Source organism: Natator depressus, chromosome 3 (assembly GCF_965152275.1).
Source record: "Natator depressus isolate rNatDep1 chromosome 3, rNatDep2.hap1, whole genome shotgun sequence".
NCBI classification, from domain to species: Eukaryota; Metazoa; Chordata; order Testudines; family Cheloniidae; genus Natator; species Natator depressus.
Window position 1 is genome coordinate 137,497,114 of NC_134236.1, and position 24,795 is coordinate 137,521,908.

The 24,795-nt window shown below is 42.0% G+C and overlaps 1 protein-coding gene across 1 annotated transcript in view; it reads left to right on the top strand.

Moving 5' to 3' along the window:
- CHRM3 (cholinergic receptor muscarinic 3) overlaps positions 1-23,558 on the top strand; it is a 474,710-nt gene extending 451,152 nt beyond the window's left edge. Inside the window, exons 5-6 of the transcript XR_012638657.1 lie at positions 21,033-21,121; positions 23,295-23,558. The gene's annotated coding sequence lies outside the window, so the exon portion shown is untranslated. The remainder of the gene's footprint in view (positions 1-21,032; positions 21,122-23,294) is intronic.
- The last annotated feature ends 1,237 nt before the right edge of the window (positions 23,559-24,795 follow it).

Here is a 24,795-nt window from a genome sequence, read left to right on the forward strand (position 1 = left end):
GTGAGATCAGAATCAAGCCATGTATGTCTATGAGCAGATTCTGTCTGGGATGGGATAGGCGAAATAGGATTTGACTACATATGGGCTGGGCGCCCATTACAGCCCTGATCCTACAAGCTGCTCTTTATAACCAAATTCCTGCATGCATATCGTCTCCTGACAGCTTTAATAGGACTCAGTATGAGTGCAAGAGTCCATCCATGTGAACCAGCTTGCAGGTTCAGGGTCTGTTGGGGAGCTGTACATCATTGCAATATTATTTGCTTTAGATAACAGGTGTAGAGGTCATCTCAGCTTTACTGGGCTTATCCATAGTCTCAACATAAGAAAAATAGTGTGGCGGGGGGGGAGGGGGAATCTCCTGATCTTAACACTCTGCTGTATGAAATTGCACTGTAATTTGCTGGCCTCGTGGACAGAGTTATGCATACTTTGAAAACCTTGCTTGGTTTCCTGTTTGAAGAAACATAGGGTGTGAGTCCAGATCATTCATCTTTTTCTTTAACACAATAAAACCTAGTTTAACAGTGGTGTATGATTCAGAGAAAGCTTATGAAAGTGGTGATAAAAACAGTCCTCTCATTTGCAGTAAGGAGGCCTAACATGCTTCTAAATGGGTGAAGCTACACAGTTTATTTAACTTGGCAGAAATCTCGGAAAATAAACAAATGGTAGAAGTTTTTATAGAAGCTCAAATCCTTCTCATGCATAAGGGTGAATAAATACATGTAAAGCAGCACCCAAATAAGTTCACTCTATGATTGGCTTTGTAAGCCAAGCTCTTCCATCATTAGCTATGCCATACATGTAAGAGATGGATGCCCGGGTCAAGCCTTTTTGATCTGGTCCTTGTTTTCAGCACAGCACTTAATGACTGTACACTAATTCAGAAGATGTTTTTTTTTCCCAGGAATTTCAAATTAAGTTTTTGGTATTTGTTCCCTCCACTAAAAAGTATTTCCTGGTGTGGGTGAAATGAAGCTATGCCTGGAAATCTGTGGTAAACATTAGTCACTTGGCTATGTTTAGCAAAAAAATACCCCAACACAACACTGCTAAACACAGAGATTTCAATTCGGTTTGCAAATTATTCAAAACGGCACACCTAACATTTATTTTACATGTGGATAAAATATCCTAAGGATCTTCGTGCTATCGCAGTGTAATGGAAATAAAATCCAAGGGTCACATCCTGACTCCTGGTCTGGATGCAAACATGTAGATCCAGCCATCTGAGATGTTGCTCTGCATGCGGGAATGATTGGGTGGTGTTGAGCCACTGTGGTAATTCCTCACACAACCTCTAAATCTTCAGCATAGGGATGTCTCAGAGAAAGGGGGTGTGGCTGAACTGGTGCAAAATGAGACAGCCATACGGCTGTTTTTCTTTGTGCAGAGATCAGCCAGGGCTGTGGAGTGTAGGGTGCCGTAACCCCTTTGTTGTTTTCCCCCTTCCAATCTCCTCCACTCTGCATTGCTTGGACACATCCCAGAATAGGTGTCTATGCAATAATACCTAATGCTTTGTGCACTGCACTTTCTTAATTTATTACTGTATCTTTTCACTGTGATTCTATCCACTCCCCAAACACACACACACACATGCTCTCTCTCTCACACACACTCACATTCAGATTTACACACACTATATTTCAAAGTGCAAGTTTCCCAGGTTACAACATCCCAAGACTTAGTGTGCCAAAATTAAATCAGGACATGACCGGAAATCCACACATTTGTTTACATTAATAGTGTTACAATAGAAAGTTATGCCCTCCAATTTTTAAAATACATTAAAAAAAACCCACTCTGCTGATAAATTTTTTACTGGACTTCTGAGCTACCATATAAAAGATCATGAAGTTCTCCTTGTTGCTTTGCAACTACAGTTAAATCCTGCACTTTCACATCAATGATGCTGGTGCAGCCAGACAGAAAAATAAAAGAACGGGTGGTCATTTTAGCTTTTACTGCACTGGACTCCATTCTGAAGTCCTCACTCAGGCAAAGTACTCATTGAATAGAACTGACGTTTTGCCCAAAGGTAGGATTTCAGGATCAGGCCCAGTTTTTGCAAACTGTACAAGGACAAACTAATGTACAAGGACAAACTTTAGGGGGGAAGTTATTTTATTTCAGCATTTCAGAGGAAAGAGTAAAAAATGGAAAATTGATATGTAGTCGTAAATGGCCTTGACTCTTAAATTTTTTCTGTGCATCACCCTTGTCTTGAAGGAAACTGACATAGAAGTGCTAGGAATAGTGCAACAGAAATGCAGCCCTCTTGAGCAGGTCATATAATCATTTATCATCATGTCTGATAAATAACCCTTAGTGGGGCTAAAGCTTCCAGTCTTGAAGACAATGGGATTTTGGATAGTCCAAAATCACTTCTGATTCCCTATAGATGGTATAAACAACTGCCACTTACTGTAGAATTTGTTAGCCTAACCTGCTCTGAAAATGCTGTGCCTGTATGCAGAATAGTCTCTCTGTTGTTATGTGCAGATATAGAGCCACTAATGTCAATGAGGGTCCTTTTACACACACGATCAAAGCAGTACAGCTACATAGGGTATTTGCCCACAGGTACTGTCAGCATCTCATAAGCACACATATGTTGGACATCACCTTGAAAACTGAAAATGTATCATTAGAAAAGCACATTGAATACTCCATAGAACTTTCAATTTTTACATGTTGCTACCACACCCTTTGCAAGAGAACTGAGATTATTAGATGACTAGTCTTTTTTGTGCTCCATTTACGCAATATGTGAGTTGATCTTTACAGTATCATAGAGGAGTTAAATTGAGAGCTAGATTTGCCTATTCACACCTGTTCCCCAAAACTATGTTTTACCATACATATTGGGACAGACCACAGAAAACAACAAACATAGGAGGAAATAAAATATCTGTGCAAAATTTAAAGATTTAAAAAGCAAAAATGTATTTTTTTGTTTGTTTTGGATGGTTTGTTTGTTTTAAACCCTAATATACCACTAATTAAATTTAGTAAAAATCAAGCCAATTTTTAACTCAGAGAAAATTTTACTGTACTAGAAAGCTTTGGGGCTATAGTCAGTAAAAGTTATTAGAAGTCGTTAAGGGAAGCAGAATGTCACAGAAAGTGTCCGAGAATTTAGAAATGTTTACTTTGCATGTTTTATTCTTAACTGAATTTCACCTACTCAGATGTTGGCTGTAGCCCAACTGCCTCTCTTTATTGGCCAGTCATGAAGCTAGCAGGCAAAACAGGTCCCCCCACCCCCAAACACTTACCTGAACCTAAAATTGCCAACTTTTGTCTAAATCTGAATTAGAAACGTTCTTCCATTGCTTTTGAGGTGCTGTGACAGTTGTGTGCATTTTGGAATTCAGGAGGCACTTTGGTCTCAGGACTGTGGTTGTGAAATGGAATCTTAAACCTTTTGCTCCCAGATAGATATGCTGGATATTCTGTTAATAGCAACAGAGCTAGAACTGGTGACGTTACAGGAATTTGATGAACATATTCAATGTCCCTTTATATGTTTTTAAATTCTTAAAATCTGAGACCCTTCCCTTCCCATACTTATGACTGTGGATCAAAGCAGGCTCTACAGACAGTAATCTAAACCTACATTTGTCTGTGTAAATAAAACTTATTGTAAGATTTGAATATTTAAAATAAGTTTACATCCTTCAGATACTTTTTCTATGGCACGTCTGAGAAAGATTTTGAATTACATGGACACAGAATGATAAGGGTTGGTGCCTGTGAGAGTCTCTCAAGTAGAATCCACAACCAAGTTTTAAAACTCAGTCTAAGACATTAGAGATACAAGAAATTAATTTAAATCAGCAGAATTAAGTCCACTATTGAATAAGAGGAGATGCTTCCATAAGCAAGAATGTCCTTTTAAAAATGGCATGAAGTATTTTAATACCTTAAGCACATGCTTCCCTTTAGGCATGTGCGTAGTTCCCTTGCCTTCCATTGGACTGCACATGTGCTCACAGTTAAACACATGTTTAAACAGTTTGCTGAATCAGGATCAGAGTGATTAGCACCATTCAGAATCAAGCCCAAAAGGCTTGATCCAATTCCCATTGAAGTCAGCAGGAGAGGGATCGGGCCATAATGTTGCTTTTGTCTGGAGTAATTAAGCATCCTGATAGCTTCATTTCATAAATGTGGGTCTGTATTTTAACTGCTTGATGAATCCACTTGTTTGGAGATTTCTTCAGCCAGCAGCTGTGGGGCTGAAATAAACAGCACTAGTGGCAGATGAAAAATAATGCAGGAGGCCATGAAACTGATACAGCCCTGTATCTATTGCCTATGAGCAGTAGTATTTGCCTATTAACAAGCACCTTCCCTGCCCATACATAAAGTGTGTGTGTGTGTGTGTACCTATGTATGTGTGCATACCCAACGTTTTAAAACATTGACCATGTTTGTTTTTGCTATGATGCTTAACTGCAGAAGAATTGATCTGGCAGTTAAAGAAAGCACTGCCTTACTGTATGTCTAAGGTAAATGTTATAATAAAAAAAAATCCCAGTTCACATTGAACACATTTTAAAAACAATAACACATATCAGTGGAAGACTAGAGATTATCAAAGATTATTTACTGTTATTTGCCTCAGTGGTAATGTTTCAGAGGAACTCTGCTTCTTCTAACTAGTAAAAACAGCAACATGAAAAGGTTGACTATACAGGACCTGGATATTTTCTGAGATACCATTATACAAAAGTACTCCATGTTCCCCTTGAAGTCAGTGATAGTTCACTAATCTGTGGAGAGAGGTTGGGTGCTGAATTAACTGTAAAATGATGATGCAGCCTCCAAAGATCAAGTGCGTTGCCAGCAATCCACAATTGTCCAGGGTTTTAGATACCTCTGCTAGCGTGAATTGTCATAGCTCCATTGAATGTGCCCCAAACTGAGGATCGGTCCCCCTGACGTGTGCTGTAGAGACTTGGCTTGCTCCTAATTGTCACAGAGGAACATTGTTCTCACAAGAGATTTTTCTCCTGCTGAGTTATTTTAACTAATTACTATTTTTTTAACCCCACACTGAAATCTGATTAGGTGGCACCTTCCCTGGCGGAACCTTTCTAGAGGAAACATTGTAATCTACAAACTGCAGTTACCCTGAATAGCCCTGATAACAACAGCATTAATAAAAGATGATCATTTCATTTCTTTAGTCACTGCTCACAGCACTGCTTGCTTGTTAAGATAAAAAATGAATGATTGGATATTAAACTCATATCTGATTGTACTATACATTGTGTGCCATGCAGTGGGTGATGTAAGGTTTACATAACTGCTAGGTGTTGTTTCAGCATTTGAAATATATTTCCGCTTTCTCCTTTCCTCTCTAAAGCTGAGAGCAGACAGAGAATACAGACTGAGCAATAAGGAAGTATGAAACTGTTTTGTATCAAAGTAATTTTAGATTAGAGGCTGCAAGAGTTGTAAACAATCTTGAAAAGTCCATTAGAAGTTAAGAGTCAAAGATTAAAATCTTCACCATGTAGATCCCTCTTTCATACATTTTTGGGGGAATCTCGTTCTCCACCCCCTTCTAGTATCAGTGTGTAGAAGTAGCTCTGTACTGGTGTCCATTTGCATGCTACAGCACAACTTTAGCTGCTAGAACTTCACTTCATGAAACTCTTTTGTTTCCCCAATGGATTCCACAGGTTGTACAGCTACTCTACCCTCGGTTGAGAATGCCAGCCAGTTTTCAAGCTGAATCTAGACTCCCACTAACTGCAATAGACCTCTGGAGTGCAAATTTTTACCACTGACCCACTGAGTGAATGCTGCCAGACATTTCCTTCACCACAGCTTGCAATTGAGTATGTGGCAGTCAGTTGTTCAGTCAATGCTTTCCAGCTTGCAATCATTAATCTGAAATCCTGTTTATTTTAAGAGTTTGGTATTGCCCTCTCCCCCTGCTTCTCCCCCAGTGTCTACATACAGCAGAGCCATACACCTGTCAGCAAAGCAATCTGGTGAGAAGATAAGCTAAAAATAAACCACCCTGAGTTGTATATCATGTTACAATCATCATCATCCTCACTTGCTCCAGAGGACAATGTACACATATTGCAAAACCTACATTGAAAGTCATACTCAATTGAATTATAAACTCTCACATCATCCATTATTCCCATTAAAGTTGGAAAATAATGGATATAAGAGACTGCTCAACCCTGCTCCCTTGACAAATTGCCACTCACTTAGCTGAAGCATGTATGCCTGTATTTGTCAAAGGAGGTTTTTTGGGTGCCTCTCTACTATTCTGAGAGAGGCTAAAGTTAATTCACACAGAAATATTATTGGCCTTTTTTTTCCCACAGCCAACTGCCAATGGCAAGTTTAATGCTGTCACTTCTGACTGTACTAGAGTCTTCCTGTATTTTGGACTATTGATTCATCTTCCCTCACATGTGCCAGTTTGTTCAAACATCTTCCTTTCTCTTTGTTTCCTCCACAATGGCTTGTAAATCTATAAGCTTCAGCCCTTTACCACAGCATATTGAGATTTAGACAGGATTTGCTGTGTACAGTCCCTCTTCGAGTCAAATTGGATCCTTAACTTGTTGAGCTACCACACAGCTCTGTACTGTGCTCTTTAATTTTAATAAAATTTAATAAAAGTAAGCACGTGACTAAAATACTGAGGCATTAAAAATTGCCCATTCATATTATTTCCCGTCATTTAAAGCAGTTTTAGCAAACATATTTTTTCTATTAGGAGCAAATGCTTCAAAATGGATGGTCATGACTAGCTATGTAGCTTATAATGAGATCTAATACAAAACAGATACTCTTCACATATTTATTAAATAATGTTATCTAATTCATCTTGGCTGAATAGACTTAAGTTAACTGTTAATCCACACTCAAAACTCTCATTAACATCAATAGGTGTTCAGGCAGGACCAGCTGAATTAGTCTATCCTTAGAGGAAGGGTAAATAATACTTGGATTTTGTATTTCCAGTTAAAAAAAATGAGTCAAGTTCCCTGAAGTGTTAACCCTCAAAACCTGTTCTGTGCCCTCAGGGAATCTCCTTTCATTACTCCACTGCAGTAAAACAGCATACAGCAGCACAAATTTCACTCATACAGTATATGGATGTATAAGACTAAACAGTGAAAACACATATTGTAAATGATGTGATGGAGTGAAATTGTATATATATATATTTCAAGTCTTCAGAATAGTTGAAGTTTTAACTTATTTCAAGTTTTTAAGTTGAAATCAATTCATATTTGGAAATTTTGTACAAGCTTGTAAAGTTAAATACTTTGTCACCTGTAATTTATTTTGTTGCCATATATTGACACATGCTCATTTATATATGAAGTGTATTGTTTATCAGTTGCTTCTAAGGCAGCAATAAAAACATGAAAATTGTTCTCATTTTCTGTCACAGATGCGTCATCTAATATCATTGGGCAGGACGTTGCTGACTGTGGAAGAAAATCTTTGTTTTTTTTCTGTTTTGTTTCTTTTTAGAAACAAAGTGAATTGATGTTTTTAAAGTCATGTTCTCTTAGTCAAATAAGTGTCCCAGTCTTGCTTCCATTATAGATCCTGGGACCTATGCCAACAACCCCAAAGGAAGCATGATTGTACCCAAGCTCTTGTACATCACCCTGTTTTCCTGACTCTTAAAAAAAAATCTCAGTGAATTTGGGGCTAGAGAGTAACTCTACCAACTGTCCTGAGCGGAGGGGCGGGGGCACTTAGCTGCATGGCCCCTGGAGAAGTGCAAATGACACGTTTTTTCCAGGGGTCACCCAAGACAAATTTTAAAAAACAGTGAACTAAAAAATTGACAAAAAAATTGTTTCAAATGGAACAAAATGTTTCATTTTTGATTGTTTTAACCTGCTAAATTTTTGTTGTAGAAGCGAAGTAAATTTCAAAATGATAAATTGTTTTGACTCAAAAAATCAAAGCATTTCATTTCAAAAATAGCAGAAAAAAGCATTTAATTTTTTTTTTTTTTGTGGGGGAGTAAGTGGGGGTGGGATTTTGGAAGGGTTTCTTAGCTGACCAGAATAATTGGAACAATTCGTAAATGTTTTGGTTGACCTGCATCTGCATTTTTTTGGTGAAAATTTTTTTCAACCCAATCATTTTGCCAAGCCCTCCCCAGAAGCAGGCCAGAGAATGAAGTGACACTCTTACACCACTTCTACACTTGGAGCTGGGGAGTGAGAGTCCCAGCTTGTCTATGGCACCCAGGCTAGTTCTGTTGGAGCTCGTGTGCTGAAAAAGGTAATCTAGCTGGAGTAGGCTCAGACTAGCCACCCAAATACATACCCAGGAGGCTGGGGCGGGTATGTACTTGGGGGCAGCTAGCCCAAGCCACTGCACATTCTACACCGCTATGTCAGTGGAGCTAGTGTAAGTACGTTTACACAAGCTGTGAATCTCTTAATTCGCAGCTCTAAATGCTGACGTTGCCATAGAGACTATGGGTATGTCTACACTACCCGCCGGATTGGCGAGCAGCGATCGATCCAGCGGGGATTGATTTATCACATCTAGTCTAGACACGATAAATCGACCCCCGAGCGCTCTCCCGTCGACTCCTGTACTCCAGCACCGCAAGAGGCGCAGGCAGAGTCGACTTGTGAGCCGGAGCCGTCAACTCACCGTAGCGAAGATACCGCGGTGAGTAGGTCTAGGTACGTCGACTTCAGTGATGTTATTCATGTAGCTGAAGTTGCGTAACTTAGATCGATTTCCCCTCCCCCCCACGTGTAGACTTTGGGGCAGGAGTAATTTATTTCAACCCTTTTTGACGAGCAGCATACTATCCCTCCCCTGTTTTACACAGCAACTCTTACTGGTGATCGGGGGTGCAGCCGGGACCCTTCCCACTCCCCACCTACTTGCTTGCAGTGGGGAATCTCAGGTGTGTGGTCCCTGCTCTCCCCTCCAAGCAGTGGGAGTCATAGTCAGAGCAGGGCCAAGTCATGGAGTAAAAGCTGAATCAGGGTGTCATGATCTAGTCCTAAATAGAGCTGGGCACATTATTTTCAGTGAATAGTAAATTTACCAATAATGCAGTTTCGAGGCAACATTCCTAAATTTGGGTCAAATGCAGCCAATAGCTTTTTTTAAAAATCAATTGTTTGCTCAGCTTTAGTACTAAATATTTATTAAGCTATCTAAAGATAATAGGTCAAATCCTGCTATCCCTACTTCCTCATTGACTTCAGTTGGAAGATTGGTGTGAGCAGCATTTGGTACTATATACATATACTACATGTGCAAAAACTATGCTCAAAGACCATTATTAAGGTTGCAAGATCAAACAGGAGTAGAAAAAACAGTATGTGATCAAATCATTAAAGTCTGTCCCCTAATGCATATGCACAAGATGGTTGAGTGACAGTTGCACTGGCAACAGTAATTCTGGTATTTCCTAACATTTGAGTGCATGACTTCGAAACCTTAATAGTGTTATTTTAATGTAGGAGAGTATGTGAGGAGAATATGTGTAATTTCCTAGGTTTATTAAACAAAACATTGAAAACACAGAAATTCCACCATGTGGCATCATGTTGAGACCCACATGGTTCACCAGCAGCATTAAAACCTCTAGATCCACTGCACAGACCTATGCCACTTGAGCTGATGCAGTGACTGATAGTAATAGGTTGTCATACCCTATATGGAACATCACTAGACAGGGAATGAGATACTTTGCCAAGGAATAGTCAGACTCTGGGATTGTGGATTCTGTTCCAGGCTCTGGAGGGAAGTGAGATCTAATGGACACAGCCTCTTCTTTCTGTTTCCCCCAATTTTGACCCCTTCCAGTTCTTTCCCTCCAACCTGTCCCCATCCTAATCTCTTTCCCACTCCTGGCTCCCAGTCTCCACTTTTCAGGCTTCTCAGCTCAGTCCCATTCTCCTTGCCCTGCCAATCTGTATCTCCCCTTCAGTACTCCCCATCCCAGTCCCAGTCCTCCCAGTACTCTGAGTTCCAGTCTTCCCTTCCACTCTCAGTCCATTTCCAGTTCCCTGACCATCTTCCACTTCTTGTCATCAGTCACCTTGCTCAGCCAGTCCCAGTTCCCTCCTCCCAGCTTCTCACCTAACTGTTTCTTCTTTCTCCTCACGTTCTTCTCCCCACCATCAACACCATCAACAGTTCCCAGCCTGTCCTAATGTCCATCCAACTCCCAATCCCAGTTTCCCATCCCCACTCTCTCTCTGCCAGCCGCTAGTCCCAGTCTCCTACCCACATCCATGATTCCTTGTCCCAATCTACTCTCCTTCCTCTCCCTCCCCCCAAAAGAGGTCCTGCAGTTGTGCTACCTTTATCTGAATCAGGCAATTTCTTCCTCCATGCAACCTGGGTTTGATTAAGGGAGTCACTGAGAGCAAAGGCCAGAAGAGATGGTTCTTAAATTCCTATGCCCAGACCCATAACTGGCCTAATCTAAAGTGGTGAGGACCTGGAATTGTAGGAAAAATCCTGCTCAACCCGGGGCTGGAGCATGCTCAGTGAGGACAGAATCTTCTGAGATTTTATCTGTGAAACTCTAGAAAGTCTCTCCTGAGCAGGTGTGATCTGTGAGTTTTCAAAGGTTTATAACATGACCATATTTTGGTGGATCCGCACAGGGCTGGCAAAAGGCACATCTCTAACACAAAAGCCACTCCCGCCCCTGCAAAATTTAAAGTACGCTTCCAAACCATGACAATTCTTGAGCTTCTTGAAGAAGAGGCCACCAGAATTTTTTTTAAAACATGGGTGATGGAAAACAGGCTCTTACAATGGGAAATCTCAGGCAACTTTTAATGATGGGTGGTTCTACCAGCCCTGCCTATAATCAAACATCAAAGCACAGCCTCAAATGCCTCTCTTTGTAAAAAGAATGCAGTTTGTTCAATAGCAGGTGTTATACCAATAAAATAAAAACCAGCAGGATCTTATTAAAGAGGAAAAGGCAAAATACCACATTTATTATGAATACAGAAAGAATCATAGTAAGCAGCTAGTTATAGTTATAATATTCCATTCAATCTCATATTTATTCACACATTCATTCATACACACACACACAGAGGTTCTGCAAGGTTGTTATCATAGTTACCAACCTTAGAGTTGCTCATGCCAAGCCATGGCCAGGTGGCCTGGACCTGAGGAGGGAGCAGGGCCTTGTCAGATGCTCATCTGATGCTCCTGGAAGTTGGTTTGCAGAATCAGACCCCAAAGTTCTCACTTTCTAGAGTCCATTTTTATAGGAATTTCTTCCTATGTCAGTCTATGGGAATTGCTTCATCATGCTGTTGCTGAATCAATCAGCAGATGGCACATTCCTGACAGCTCCATGCTGCTACATGTTATCTTGTTCTTTGGTTCTCCCACCCTTGAGGCTGTTCGGTGGATTCCAGTCTGCCCTCCGGGGGTCCTCTGGTTATTTCCACTTGACGCCTTCTTCAGCCGATGGACACTGGATTCTTAGGCTGGCACCTCCCTGATCATTCAGTTATTATCCACACCAAGCATCCATCCACATACATCCTCTATCTCTGTTTTAATCACAATTGTTAATACAACAAAAGGGCGGGGAGTCTCTGGGTGCTGTTTCTGTTGTTACAGAGTATTGCTTTGAGTCTCTCTCTGTGTGAATTGCTTTGAGAACAGACTCTGTCTTAGAATGTACTAACGCAATTAGCAGCTTGCAAGTTTCACACATAGAGGGAGAGAAACAGTACCAAAAACCAAGAGACCTCTTAATTAGTAATACCCTGGAATTTAAACTCTGGGGAATCAAACTCATTTGTGATTTTAATACAGAACTTCTTTAATATGATCCAACACAGGTTGCAGGCAAACATTAATTTCATGAGGTGGTTTGCTGCTTGAGTCAGTCTGCAGTTTGAGTTAAAGCTGAAGGTTTGTTCAATGCGTAGGCATTTCAATACGCTGAAACCAAAGGCCATTCTATCTAATCCCTAACTATGGGCCAGACTGTGCTATTCTTACTAATGCCTTACTCCACAAGGTATCCTTTTGCAGTCTATATACCAGGTTGTGGATTAAGGTATTACGTAATTTGAGTAAGGGTACCACAATCGGCATGCTACATTCATCATTCTGGTACCTAAGTGCAGAGCCCATCTGAATTATATGCAACTCAAAGGCGTGGCTCTAGTGCTCTTTACTGTCATTTTTATATTGTGGTGCTTTGAGCATGAAACCAGAAAAGTAATTTAGCGATTGACTCAGTGTGTTTAAAAGCCTTCAACTACCACCACTAGGCACTTGTATTCTCTTTGCTATTTTTACAATAGCATTAAATATTACACCAAAAGGTCTGTTGATGACTGCAACGAAAGGGGAGGTGTGGGTGTGTGCAGAGAGAGAGATTAGTGCCTCTGGGTGAATGTGGGTTGGTATTTAGCACTTGAGTTTGCAATGGAAAATGTAACTGCCATGTGTGACATTTCTAGCTCTTGCTGCAGGTGCTTTGCTAGGCATGGGAGGATGGGGAGGTATTTGGTTACTGAATTTCATTCCTCATGCTGGAGCAGCTCTGCCACAATTATGGAGCGGCTTTTGTGAGGCACTGAGCACCCTCAACTCCCATTGAATTTCATAGGATCTCTAGGTGTTTAGCCCTCACAGCATCCTCATTGGCTTTGCAATACCTTGCAGCTCAGGCCCATATCTAGAAGGAACTGAAAGTGCTGCAGAAAATAAAGCATTCCAGGGCAATTCCTTGAACATCATAATCTCCAATCATCCTTAAAGGTGAAGTGGTGTCAGATACTTCAGTGAGACTGTCAGACAAATTTAGTAAACAGCCCAGTAAACTATAGCATGTATAACCAAAATTACAGCTACCTCTTTAGCAGCTGTGTGTTTGTACAGATGCAAAACACAGCTGTGTAACACAGGCATAAACTGTGTAACCTTAAACACCTTCTTTCAGCCAGCAGGCTTTGTATCATCCAGACAAAGGGCACCTTTCCACGTACAAGGACCCCCATTTTCCCACAACCAGTATGAGTCTGGCCCAATATCCAGGGCCTTCCCACTCATTCGTAGTGTTTTAATCTACCTGGTGCCACCATTTAAATTCTAACTCACTTCTGCTTCACTGTACAGATGTTGCCATGTGTTGTTCTTGCAGGCACTTATTGGCTGCAGTTAGCTGACATAAAACAGACTGCAGTTTGCTTGGGTTGCTGCTGATTTTAGTTAGGCTTTTGAATGATTTCAGCATCTACTGTATATATCTTCACTGAAGAGGGTTTGTTTGTTTTTTCTTCAATATCCTCTCTGTAGTACTATAAAGCAAGTACTTGCACTACATTTGGCAGAAAGAAGCAGAAAAATCCATTCCTTTCAACACAATGGGGCAATAGATTATACAGGCTGCTGCTGGCTTTTCAGACAAACCTGCCCAACAACATGTATTTTTGTCTCTCATCCGCCCAGCTTTACGTTGTAAGCTAGAGTCAAAGTAGGAAATGCCTGAAGTTCCTAACAATAGCCAGCCAAATCCAGTTTATATATTGTTACTCAAGCAAAACTCCCACTCGCTTCAATGTGTGTTTTGCCTGAGCAAGGCCTTCAAGGTTTGTCCTGTCATGTCATAATCCGGTGGGTGGTTTTAGGTCTATGAAATGGATAGCTTAACTGATAGGCACATCTTTAGGAGACTTAAATAGAAGACATTTATCTATGTGAAGAAAAGGATGTTATTTTTCCAAAACGCCCATAGGGGATGTCAATCAGGAGCAGCATTATAGTTCCTGGTATGACACCGTCAAACGGGTCCCGCTTAGTTTCAACTGTTTTTTAGTGTTGCAAGGGATTATCCTCTCAATTGTATCCAATCTGAACAAAAATTACCTTAAAGCCTGGTCTGGCTGTACCATGTCACACAAATCAGAAGAGATTTTACAGAGAAGAAAGGCCAGTTTTAATCTTTGGATTATTTCAACACCAGACTACAGGAACACTCACTAAAGCCCTTTGGGGTTTATTAATGAATGATATCTACTTATAGTAGGTGACAAGTTTTAGAAAAGAAAGGAGAAATCTGGGCCAAATCTGGACCCACCCTCTGTGACAAGGAAAGGCTCAAAACAGAGCGGAAATGTCATGTATTCATTGTAGCCACGCCACGCAGCCTGCCAGGTTCTTTTGCATCCGCACGCACCTCCTTGCACGCAGGGAACAAAACTCTGACCACAGCAACTCTCTGTGCAAGAGTCCACAAGAAAAAGGGATGGGATGGGATGGATCACGTGTGTGACTATGGATCCTTGAACTGTACAGCTCCACTGGCCACAAATGACTGTATGGAAAGAACAGTGACCAAGGGCAACTATGTCTGCCCATAACCTGCAGTACTGGCTATGCAGTGGATATTCACCAGAGAACGCAGACTGAGATGGAGGATCCTACTTCTAAGGGTCCTCTCCTAAGCAAACCTATGGCTCAGCCCACTGCCAGTTTACTCAGGCTGTGAGCTGCTTACCAGGCTTTCTCCCTGCCAGTAAAAAGATCAGTATTTTTGTGGCACTATCCAAACCAAAAAGTGTTGATGTGTTGCATTTTCCAGGCACTTCTGCTATTTTCCAATGTTGTGTTTTAAGAACGTGAACGAGATTCCTAAAAGCAATGCAAAAAGATTGTTGCTATTCCCCCAAATGAATCTTCAACATGGCTCCTAATGTTAAGGCTGCATTCTGGTCCACTCTGAAACTCTTACTGACTTCAGTGGCTCCTAGGGCTCTATCCTGCCTCTTCCGCTGTGGTTCCGGAGGATGCTCTGGCACTGGGTAGTTGCCTTATGCTGGCTAGGAGGCAGGTTTTTTTGTAAGGTGTGCCACCTTCACATGATACGGAGAACTTAGCAGGAGCACCCTGTGTGCTGTTGGGCAGCTTGGGAGCACAGTAGGATGTGAAGAAAAAGGCCTTTGAGGCACAAATAGGTATAAAATCAAGAGGGTACTAGAGAAATCTAATACGGTTCCATAGAAATTGCTCTAAAATTCAACAATAACATATTTTCTGGTTTTTTTTAAATTTCCTTACAGTATTCGATTTGGAGTGATAACCTACTGTAGGAAACTCTATAGGGTGGTTCAAAAATCCCAAACAAATATTATTCTATTACATTGTGAAGGACTTGTCCATAAAGGGGCGTTGGAGCAACCAGAGATGCTCTGATCCTGTCCTTTTGCAGATGGCTGTGTTAGAGGCTGTACAAGCTACTCGGGTCATACAGAGATGTCACTGCTCCACCACAGCCTGGCTAGGCAGATTCATCCTTCCATCCCTCCCCATCCCACTGAATTCACCAGTGACCAGAAGTTACCTGGGCTAGGTTCTGGGGGCAGGATTTAGACCTTAACAAATTGGTCTGGTGATATTTAATTATCAATTATCTGTAGTTATAATCAAAATGCTACTTTATAAATACCTAATTGAGATAATATCTAATTGACATCTGTGCTCATTTTTGCTAAATCGACTCCTCTCCCTTTGATTGCATTGGTCTTTATTGAAACAATGGCATCGGACTGTTGCAAATGACTCAGTGCCACAGCAGAACAGTCAAGAGTGTAACCTTTTGGCCACAGAATAGATAAGCAGCAAAAATCAAAAAACAAGAAGTTATGGTGAAATTTCTGCACAGTTTCTGCTCTGCAATAAGAATCTTTAAAAAGTCTAGGAATACATTTCCAGGCAGTGCCAAAGGCAAAACATTCAAAAGAGTAAAACCTCACTCAGAACTGTATACCTCTAGAAGTTTAAAAAAGTCTAGAGGGAGTCTCAATGACCCACAAAGCTGTTCTCCAGTTAAAATGATGTAAAAAGTGCAAAACAAAAACATGGCTTGGGTATTACGGTGTAACAAACATAGTGGGACAAGGCATCATCAAATACAGAAATACTCTTCTTGATCTCAAACCAGTAAAGGCTTAGATTGAAATTTGCTTTCACCAACAATGGTAGTGTAATTGGAATGTGTCTGAAAAACAATGGCTGCCATGTATCACCTGTATAAAATTACCACTTTCAAAGGGAGTAGAGATCATATATTGAACTTTTGGGTATATGTATTCTAAGTTCATCCAAAGAGCTTGGAAATGCATCTTAAAAAAACAAAAACAGATGGAGTCTCCAGCACTGAGAACTCATTATTCACAAATCAATGTTCCCAAAAGGGCAAATTTGTAACCCTAGTTTTTTTTCTGTTATTGGTTTTCCTTCATTAAGACTCTTGACAGGACCAATAAGTGAGGCAGGTTTACCACTTCATATCTAACAACAGTCATTTGCCAATAGGCCAGGCCTGTGTTTGTGAGAAAAGGGCTTTGTGAAATCTAGATCTCTGGATCACTGTTTCTTTTTAAATAAAATGAATATCCAGTTGTTCCTTCCCATCGCTCTGTGAGGGCAATCCTCCCTCTCTTTACTCAGTTTTCACTTAGTCCTTACTCAAGTAAAACTTCCATTGAAATAAATCAGGGAGTTACTTGAGCAAAGACTTCAGGATTTGGCCCTTAGAAGATGGTGCAATAGTATCCTGAAAAAATATTTTCTGAACCGCTGCTTCTATTCTTCAAACAAATCCCCATCTCTCCAAGCTCTTCATCAGAAGCAAGCTCCCCACAGATGAGGACTCACCAGCTCAAAGAGGCAGCAGGCCCTGTCAGAACAACAGATTCAAAACCTGCAGATATATCTCTAGTGCTACAGTGATCAATACCACAACACACCTCTCAAAAATCCATGGGTCCTCCACTCACCTATCACAACATGTGGTGTACCTCACCCAGTGCACTAAATACCCCAGTAACAACTATGTGAGTGAAATGAGACAACCACTATGCTCTTGAATGAACTCACACAGAAAAAAGGCTAAAAGACAAAACCCCGTAACACCTGTGGGTGAACACTTTTCACAAAGTGATCACTGTACATCTGACCTCTCACTCATCATCCTGAAATGAAACCTGCACGCCTTCAAAAGATGAACCTGGGAGCTTAAATTCATAACTTTGCTAGACAGTGAAAATCATGGACTCACTAGAAACACTAGATTTATAGCTTATTACAACAATGTGTAACCCACTAAGTCCCCCCACACACACTTTTTTTTCCTCCTTTTCCCCCCTGTGACTGGAGAAGTGTTAACTGGCCACTTCACCCTGATTGGTTCCTTGAAATGTGTGCTAACTACTTATGCTAAACAATCTGTTCCACCTTGTATTTAACTATAAAACGCTGCGTACATTTCTCAGACCTGAAGAAGAGCCCAGTGTAAGCTTGAAAGCTTGTCTCTCACACGGACAGTCCTTGATCCAATAAAAGCTATTACTTCACCCATCTTGTCTCTCTCATTTCAACACCACTCCAAATAGTATTGACTTTGACAGTTTCAAGAGAAAAAAGCAGGTGTATGTGTGTGTATATATATATATATATGCAGAAAGAGCTGCAGTTTGGTGTATACAAGATGTTATTTCTTTATGAGTGCTGAAAAACTTTCCTAAAGCATTGGCACAGGCCACTTTTAATCACATAAAATGGCTGACTGATTGTCTTCAAGACAAAAATGTTATCCTAGAGAGCTGTAAATGTAACCACAGAACCTTCTGAGCACAGATACACATCACTGTTACACTTGCAATGTTTGTGCTCTCTCCAGAAGAATGAGCTTTCTTCAGTTATTGATGTTCTCATTTTTACAGCAAGGAGATTGCAAAAAAAACAACTGCAGATAATACCTCACCCAGCTTGTGGGTACTCACCCATTCTTCCCTTAAGATACCTTAAATCTGGATTAAATAGCAGTTTCACTGAGGAGATAAAGGTCATTTGAATTGGTAAGAACGGGTTCTCTAATGAGTCACTTTCTAACTTCATAGGTGGATTACACACATTTGCAGGAAAGGAAAACATTTAGGTTAATCCATGTGCTATACATCATCCCAGCTCTATAGTCCATGGCTTTAACATTTGTAGGCCCAGATTTTTAAAGCTATTTAGTAAGGCTGCCAAATGATTAAAAAGAATATTTTCAATTAATCGCAAGATTAAAAAAAATAGTCACGATTAATTGACAATTCAATCGCACTGTTAAACAATAATAGACTACCAATTTAAATGTAGTATAAATATTTTGGGTGTTTTTCTACATTTTCAAATATATTGATTTCAATTCCAACACAGAATAGAAAGTGTACAGTGCTCACTTTACATTATTTTTTATTACTGTAGTGAGGGGGCATGGCCTCCCTCTGAGACTAATGGGGAGGAGCCGCTCTCCACTCCCTGGTGGGCAGAGCCAGGCATGCCACACCCACCCCACCAGAAGGAGAGGGGTGGGACACGAAGTTTAAAAGGTGGGCCCTGCAGCTCAGTTGTGTGAGAGCCGGAGAAGGAAGCAGACGTCTTTCACCCGCTGCCGAGCCCTGCGCTCAAGATGGAGCTATGCTGCTCTGCGGTCCGAGAGGAGATGCCAGGGCTGCTTATGGCCCAGTACCTGGAGGAGATACTGGGACTGCTGCTGGCCATGTACATCGGGGAGACAGAGGAATCCAAGGAGTCAGAGATTCACTCCAAAGGGGTAGTAGGAAGTGGACCAAGAATACCAGACAATAGTTTAGGTGTGTTGGCAGAATTCAGGTCAGCATGTTTCGATGGGATCCCCGCTGACACAGTGGTGGAAACATCTGCCACTGTTAGGGCCTGGGCTGGGACCCGGTGGAGTGGGGTGGGCCTGAGTCCCTGGACCCCCTGCAGCTAACCCACCCCCACAACAATGTCATGTGAATGCCTGTTCTCACTTTCAGGTGACATTATAAATAAGAAGAGGGCAGCAGTATCTCCCATAAATGTAAACAAACTTGTTTGTCTGAGTGATTGTTTGAACAAGAAGTAGGTCTGAGTGGACTTGTATAAGGTGAATTGAATGAGGCATCTTATGTAAGTGCCCTACTACACTGATATAATAACTCCATTTCCACGAGAGGCAGCCACATAGTGCTTACCTCAGTGTCATTAGGGTGACGCAGTGTCCATGTAGACACTGTGTTACTTATATCGGGGTTGTCTGTCATTCTTGTCAATTTCACAGCTCCAGGCTGTAGCCATGAAATTGACAAGAAAGTCCTCCCCACTCCCAGCCAGCCTGCTGCCCAGGCTCCCTGCTTCCCACTCAGAGCCAGGCTGTGTGAGCAAACAAATAAGTTGTCCTTGGACACCTGTCTTTCAAATGCCCATTTTATTTTCTTTTTCCATAGTAGCAAGCCACAGAAAGCTAAAAAGCAGGAGGCAGGATCTCACAGTGATCACAACAACGCCTAATTCTGAACCATTTACTAGCTTGTCTGCTGCTTTTTCATTTTTCTGTACCAAAATGGAGAACCTTTCTTGCACAAGTTGTGAGAAGTTTGTTTTTACCAACCTGCCTTGCAAATACTCCCAAGTGTTCTAAGTTACTTAGGATAAAATATTCAAAACCATCTAAGTGCATTAGGAAGCTATGTTCCATTTTTAAAAGTGACTTAAGGCACTTAGGAGTCTAGATCCCATAGACTTGCAATAGGATTTAGGCTCCAAAATCACTTGGGCACATTTGAAAATTTTACCCTTAGTGCCTAACCCAAATTCCAGTGAAGTCTCAGATTTTCCATTGACTTCATTGGAAATTGGAGTGAGCCCCTAGTGGGGAAAAACACAAATAGGAGAGTCTTCAATTTGGGAAAGTTTGGTGTAAATCTAGAGTAACACCACTGGAGTTACACCACATTTACACAGGTGTAACTGAAAGCAGAATCTGCTTTGTGGCATATATAATGATCTTGGCATTTTTGACTGTGAGTAGACAATTTCATGTTCATTGTCTTTCAAACTATTATAGACAGATGCCTTAATTAGCCTCTTAGGGCTAAAAATGGATTGGGTTACTTACAGTCATTGTTTTGTTAGGATTAACATTGTTATATTCAGCTTCAGCAGCAAAATCATTTTACTGGAGCTGCCAGGAATTTAAATATGCTCCTAAAATCTGTACTAAACCAATATAAAAGTAGTGTCTTTGGTCTTTTAAATTCATAATTTAACATTGAGTATTCAGTGCACACAAACATAGCACTTGTATGGATCCCATAATCTTACAGTGACTGATCCAAATCCCAAAATTTGAGATATCACCTCACAGATCAGTTGACTGTAGACTGCCCACCCTAAATAATACCTCTCTTACATAGAGATTTTTCATGTGTAGCTCTCCAAGCATTTTGCAAAGGAGGTGAGTTGCATCATCCCTATTTTACAAAAGTGGAGTCTGAGGAACAAAGGAGTGAAATAGCTTGCCCAACATCATACAACAGGAAAGTGGATGAACCCAGGTCTCCTGTGTCCCAGCCCAGTGCCCCTGCCCCTCCTAAAAGTCTATTCAACAAGGCCTGCAGGGAAGGTGGAAGCAGGAAATAAAAGGCAGATCCTGCCCCTCAGTGAGGACAACAACATTTGTAGGGGGAAGGGCTTCTCCCAAGAATATGGGTATGATCTAAAAGCAGCAGAGGTTCCCTGCTGCAGGAGCTAGGGAAGGAGTCCAGAAGTGGAGCATCTGAAGGTACCTGGGAAACAACTATGGAAACTGCCTAAGAGAAGGCAGGAAGTCATAGTGAGTGGGCCTGGAGAAAAGTGAAGCAGGATGGGTTTGTGGTTTGGGTTGGCAGATGTTTCATATCCTAGTGTCCTAGGAACTCAGCTGTAATAGAGGGAAGGCAGCGACTTCCTTACAGCACCACGCAGAGGTAGCATTGTGATTCTCCAGCAACTGAGGGGCAAAAGATTGTTGCAAATCCCTGATAAAGGTTGGTAAGGGAAAAGTTGTGCAGACCCTGGCAAGAGGTCTGGGGCCCAAGGAGAACGAAAAACTATTTTTGGAAAACCTTTTGGGGTTTGTGCTTTTATTTAGCTTTGACGGGCACGGCTTTTCATTTGTCTTGCAGGGCTGAAGGGACAAACCATCCAATTTGCTAGTGGAAGAGCATCTTCAATATGGCAACTGAGGTAAAGAAGTGCTTAGAGGGTGGACAAGGTAAGCCTGACCTTCAAACTAATGAGATCATAGAACTGAGGATTTTTTCCATTAAGGCTAAGAGTTTTCTCCCTCTTTCTGAAAACGTATTTGTATGTGTTTCTTTTGAGATTGATGACTGTGGCAGGGTGCTGCTAGAGAGGCCTTAATCAGCTCTTGCCACTCCAGGCCCAATCAGGGGGATTGAATTGGGGCTGGGTAGATAGTCTGATGCTTGCCTGGTAACTGACCACACCAGCCGGCCTCATTAGCAGGAGCCATAAGGCTGGGAGGAAGTGAGAGCAAAGGCAGGAGCAGAGACCAGGAGGCCCAGGCCCAAAGTCTAGGTCTTAAGTCTACGTCTACGTCTACACTGGCAAGTTACCGTGCAGTAAAGAAGCTGTCTGCGGTGTAACTCCCGAGGTGTACACACTGCCTAGCCACTTAGTGCGCAGAAACTCCTCAGTTGCAGCGTTGCAAAAAACCACCTCGACGAGAGTCGTAAACCTTTCAGAGCAGCGGGTCCAATGCTGTACTGGCAGTGTAAACACATTACAGCGCAGAAAGCAATCAGTTGGCCTCCGGAGCTGTCCCATAGTCCCTCAAGTGGCCGCGCTGCTCACTGTTTTGAACTCGGCTGCCCTGGAGACATGCGCCCCTCCCCTTTCAAAGCCCTGTTTCTGACAGCCCTTGTGTGATCTGCTCCGGGACACAAAGCAAACCATTAATGTGAAATGCTCATACTGTTGAACACCGAGGCAGGTGTGTGTGTGTGTGTGAGAGAGAGAGAGAGAGAGAGAGAGACTGATGTGCAGAAAGCTGGGGAGGGAGGCGGGGGCTGACGTTGGGGTTCCCCCCTCCCCCTGCCTCAGGACTGGTTGCTTCCTGACGCTGTCTGAACTTACAAGACAGCATGCTGACACACTCTCTGTCTCCCAAAACACACTGTGTCTCCCGCTCCCCTCCATACACACACACTCCCTGTCACACACTCTGCCCCCCCCCCCCCGCACTTCAGTTGAAAAGCAGCTGGCAATGTAGTAGGATGCCCATGGAACAATGGGATTGGGAAACCTGCGTCATGTGATGCTGTGCCTGCCCCATGAAGCATTGCAAACCCTTCCCAAAGCACCCTGTGGCCAGTTGCACAGTGGGATAGCTACCACAATGCACTGCTGTCTTTGCCGTTGGAAGAGCTGCTAATATGGATGCACTCCACCGTCACAAGGAGCACAGTGTGGACATGCAACGGTGGTTTAATTCCAGTGCTTTAATAAAAGTGGTATAACTTGTTGCGCAGAAACTTTCCAGTGTAGACATACCCTCAGACTCAGAGGAAGGTGGGAGTCTCCTAGACTGTTGCTTACCAGGCCTGTGGTAGGCCAAGCTGTTGTAAAAAGCCTGGATATAGTTGGAAACGGGTGGTGGGGACTTGTGCTCTTTATTTGTGATTGGGTGTTGCACCAGCCTGCAGTGTCCCTGAGTCTATGAGAAGAGGATGTAAAGGACTGAACCAGAGGGGCACAGCGTATGCCCCATTACAGTGCCCTTCACTCATCACACAATCTTTGAATTAATGCATCGTATTAAATAAATAGGAGATTCTCGAAGTGTTAACATTTCCCCCATTCACTGCAACAGTGCTAGAGTTAGGGTAATATTTTCCACTCATTTGAGAGCCTCCATTTTTGAGAGCCCAAACTGAGGCGTGTAGGACTCTGATTTTCAGATGTACTGAGCCCCAACCGCCCCCACCCCTTATTTGGAATTTGTGGTGCTCAGCAGGACCTTGAGTTTCACACTTTGGGCTCTCTGTGAGGGGGTATAGAAACCCCACATCAGGCAGGAAGGGGTTAACAAATTGCTCTGGGCTGGGGTGGCCCTGCCCCACCACACCTGCAAGTCATGACAAGAATGGAGGAGGAGAGCAGAGTGCTGAGCTTCCCAGCTTCCAGAGAGAGGCCTTGCAGTGAGCAGAGCCTGCTCCCCTGCCTAAAAGCAGGAAGCCCTCTGAGGCAAAGGGGGATCTACATATTCCTCTGTGGGTGAATCAGCGATGTTGAGCCAGACTGCAGCTTGCCCTAGGCTGCTCTGAACGAAGAGAAGCCACTGGCCTGGCTGGGATTGAGTGTATATTTTCTTTTTTATTCACTCCTATTTTCCCACTGTTTGTATTTTCTCCCATCACATCCAGAAGGACTCTGAAGCGGACAGAATCTCAGCCCATCAGCTGAGTGCTGCTGAACACCCCCACTTGAGGGACTGGACCTGGAGTGAGTATACAACCCCATCAACACCCCAAAGGGGTTCTGTTGAAAGACCAGAACAATGACAATCCCACAGTTAGTAGACACTTCTGAAATTGTTGGTCTCCATTTTGGAATGCAAGTGTTTTTGCACTGACTGTTACGAGGAGTTAAATGCAAGAAGCCTTTTTCAAAATGGATTGAAAAACACAAATAAAAAATGGAAGAGTTACAATTAAAATAAATTAAAATAAAGAATTTAATGAACATTCCTTCTGGAAAAAAAGTAATGCCTTTTCCTTGCTATTTGCACGCACAAAGTCTCTCAGACAAGGTTTTCACTTGCAGTCCTCTGCTAACACCAAATGCCATTGTGAGGTGGGGAAAAAAGAACTTGTTATATATTGAATATTGACTGAGTAGTTTTGCTGGATCAGCAAATACTCCTGCTTTTAGGACACAAGAAGAAGGAGAGCGAATCAGAAAGAACAGAAACTTTTTTATGCAGCTTGTTTCATTCTCTGGGTGCTGCTGGCCTAACAAACCAACAGGTTTAGCAGTCTCTGCTTCTCTAGCTGTTGACAACATCTGGATGGCTTGCTTTGGGTGTCTTCCACACAGTGCTAGGCTTAGAATATTTTCATGGGGGCTCCCACGCAAATTTTCCCCATTAGCCTTTAATAAATACAATATACCAGTGGGGGGATATTCTTCTGAAAGGGATGTTCGAGGTATCAGGGTATCTGGTATTTTTCCTATTCATTTACAAACCAAATAAAAAACTTCCTCATCACTATACCCTAGGAAAGCAATCAACAAATAAAAGCATGCTATGTGCCACTTGCTGGAAATGGATCCATCTAAAAAAAGATAGAGTATGCTGTTAGTATAGAACAGTGTCCAACCTGTGTGATTTGAAAGGCGGTGGGGGGCGGCGGTTGTTGGGTAAGACCGCATGGGAAATAGGGTGAGTCATCCTCTTCTAAGACTTTTTTTTTAAAAGATATCTGCCACTGGGTGCAATATGGTCTGTTCCAAAGGCAAAATATATGATCTGCTGAAGTATTTATAAGTCCTATGTAGTAGTGTTAATTTAACAGTATCAAAGGGACATTCCAAGAGAGATGCAGAGAAATCATCTCAACACTCCTTTCAGTTTAGTAGCAGAATTTTAACATGGGTCTCCTGGGAGCATCCTTCAGGGTATCACTGATTCACATCAGGACAGGGCTGTTCATTTTCTGTCAGTCTGTTACACTGATTACAGCAAAGGGACAATAGAGATGACTCATTCTGAGTCAGCCAGGTTTGGAACTGATTAGGCAGAAGGGACAGAGGAGAATAGAAGAGAAAATCATATATGATGATATGATGAGCAGGAGTCTCAAACCTACTTCGAGAAGCTATTTAGGACTTGGCGATCTGGAGCATGCAACTGGTATCACCTCG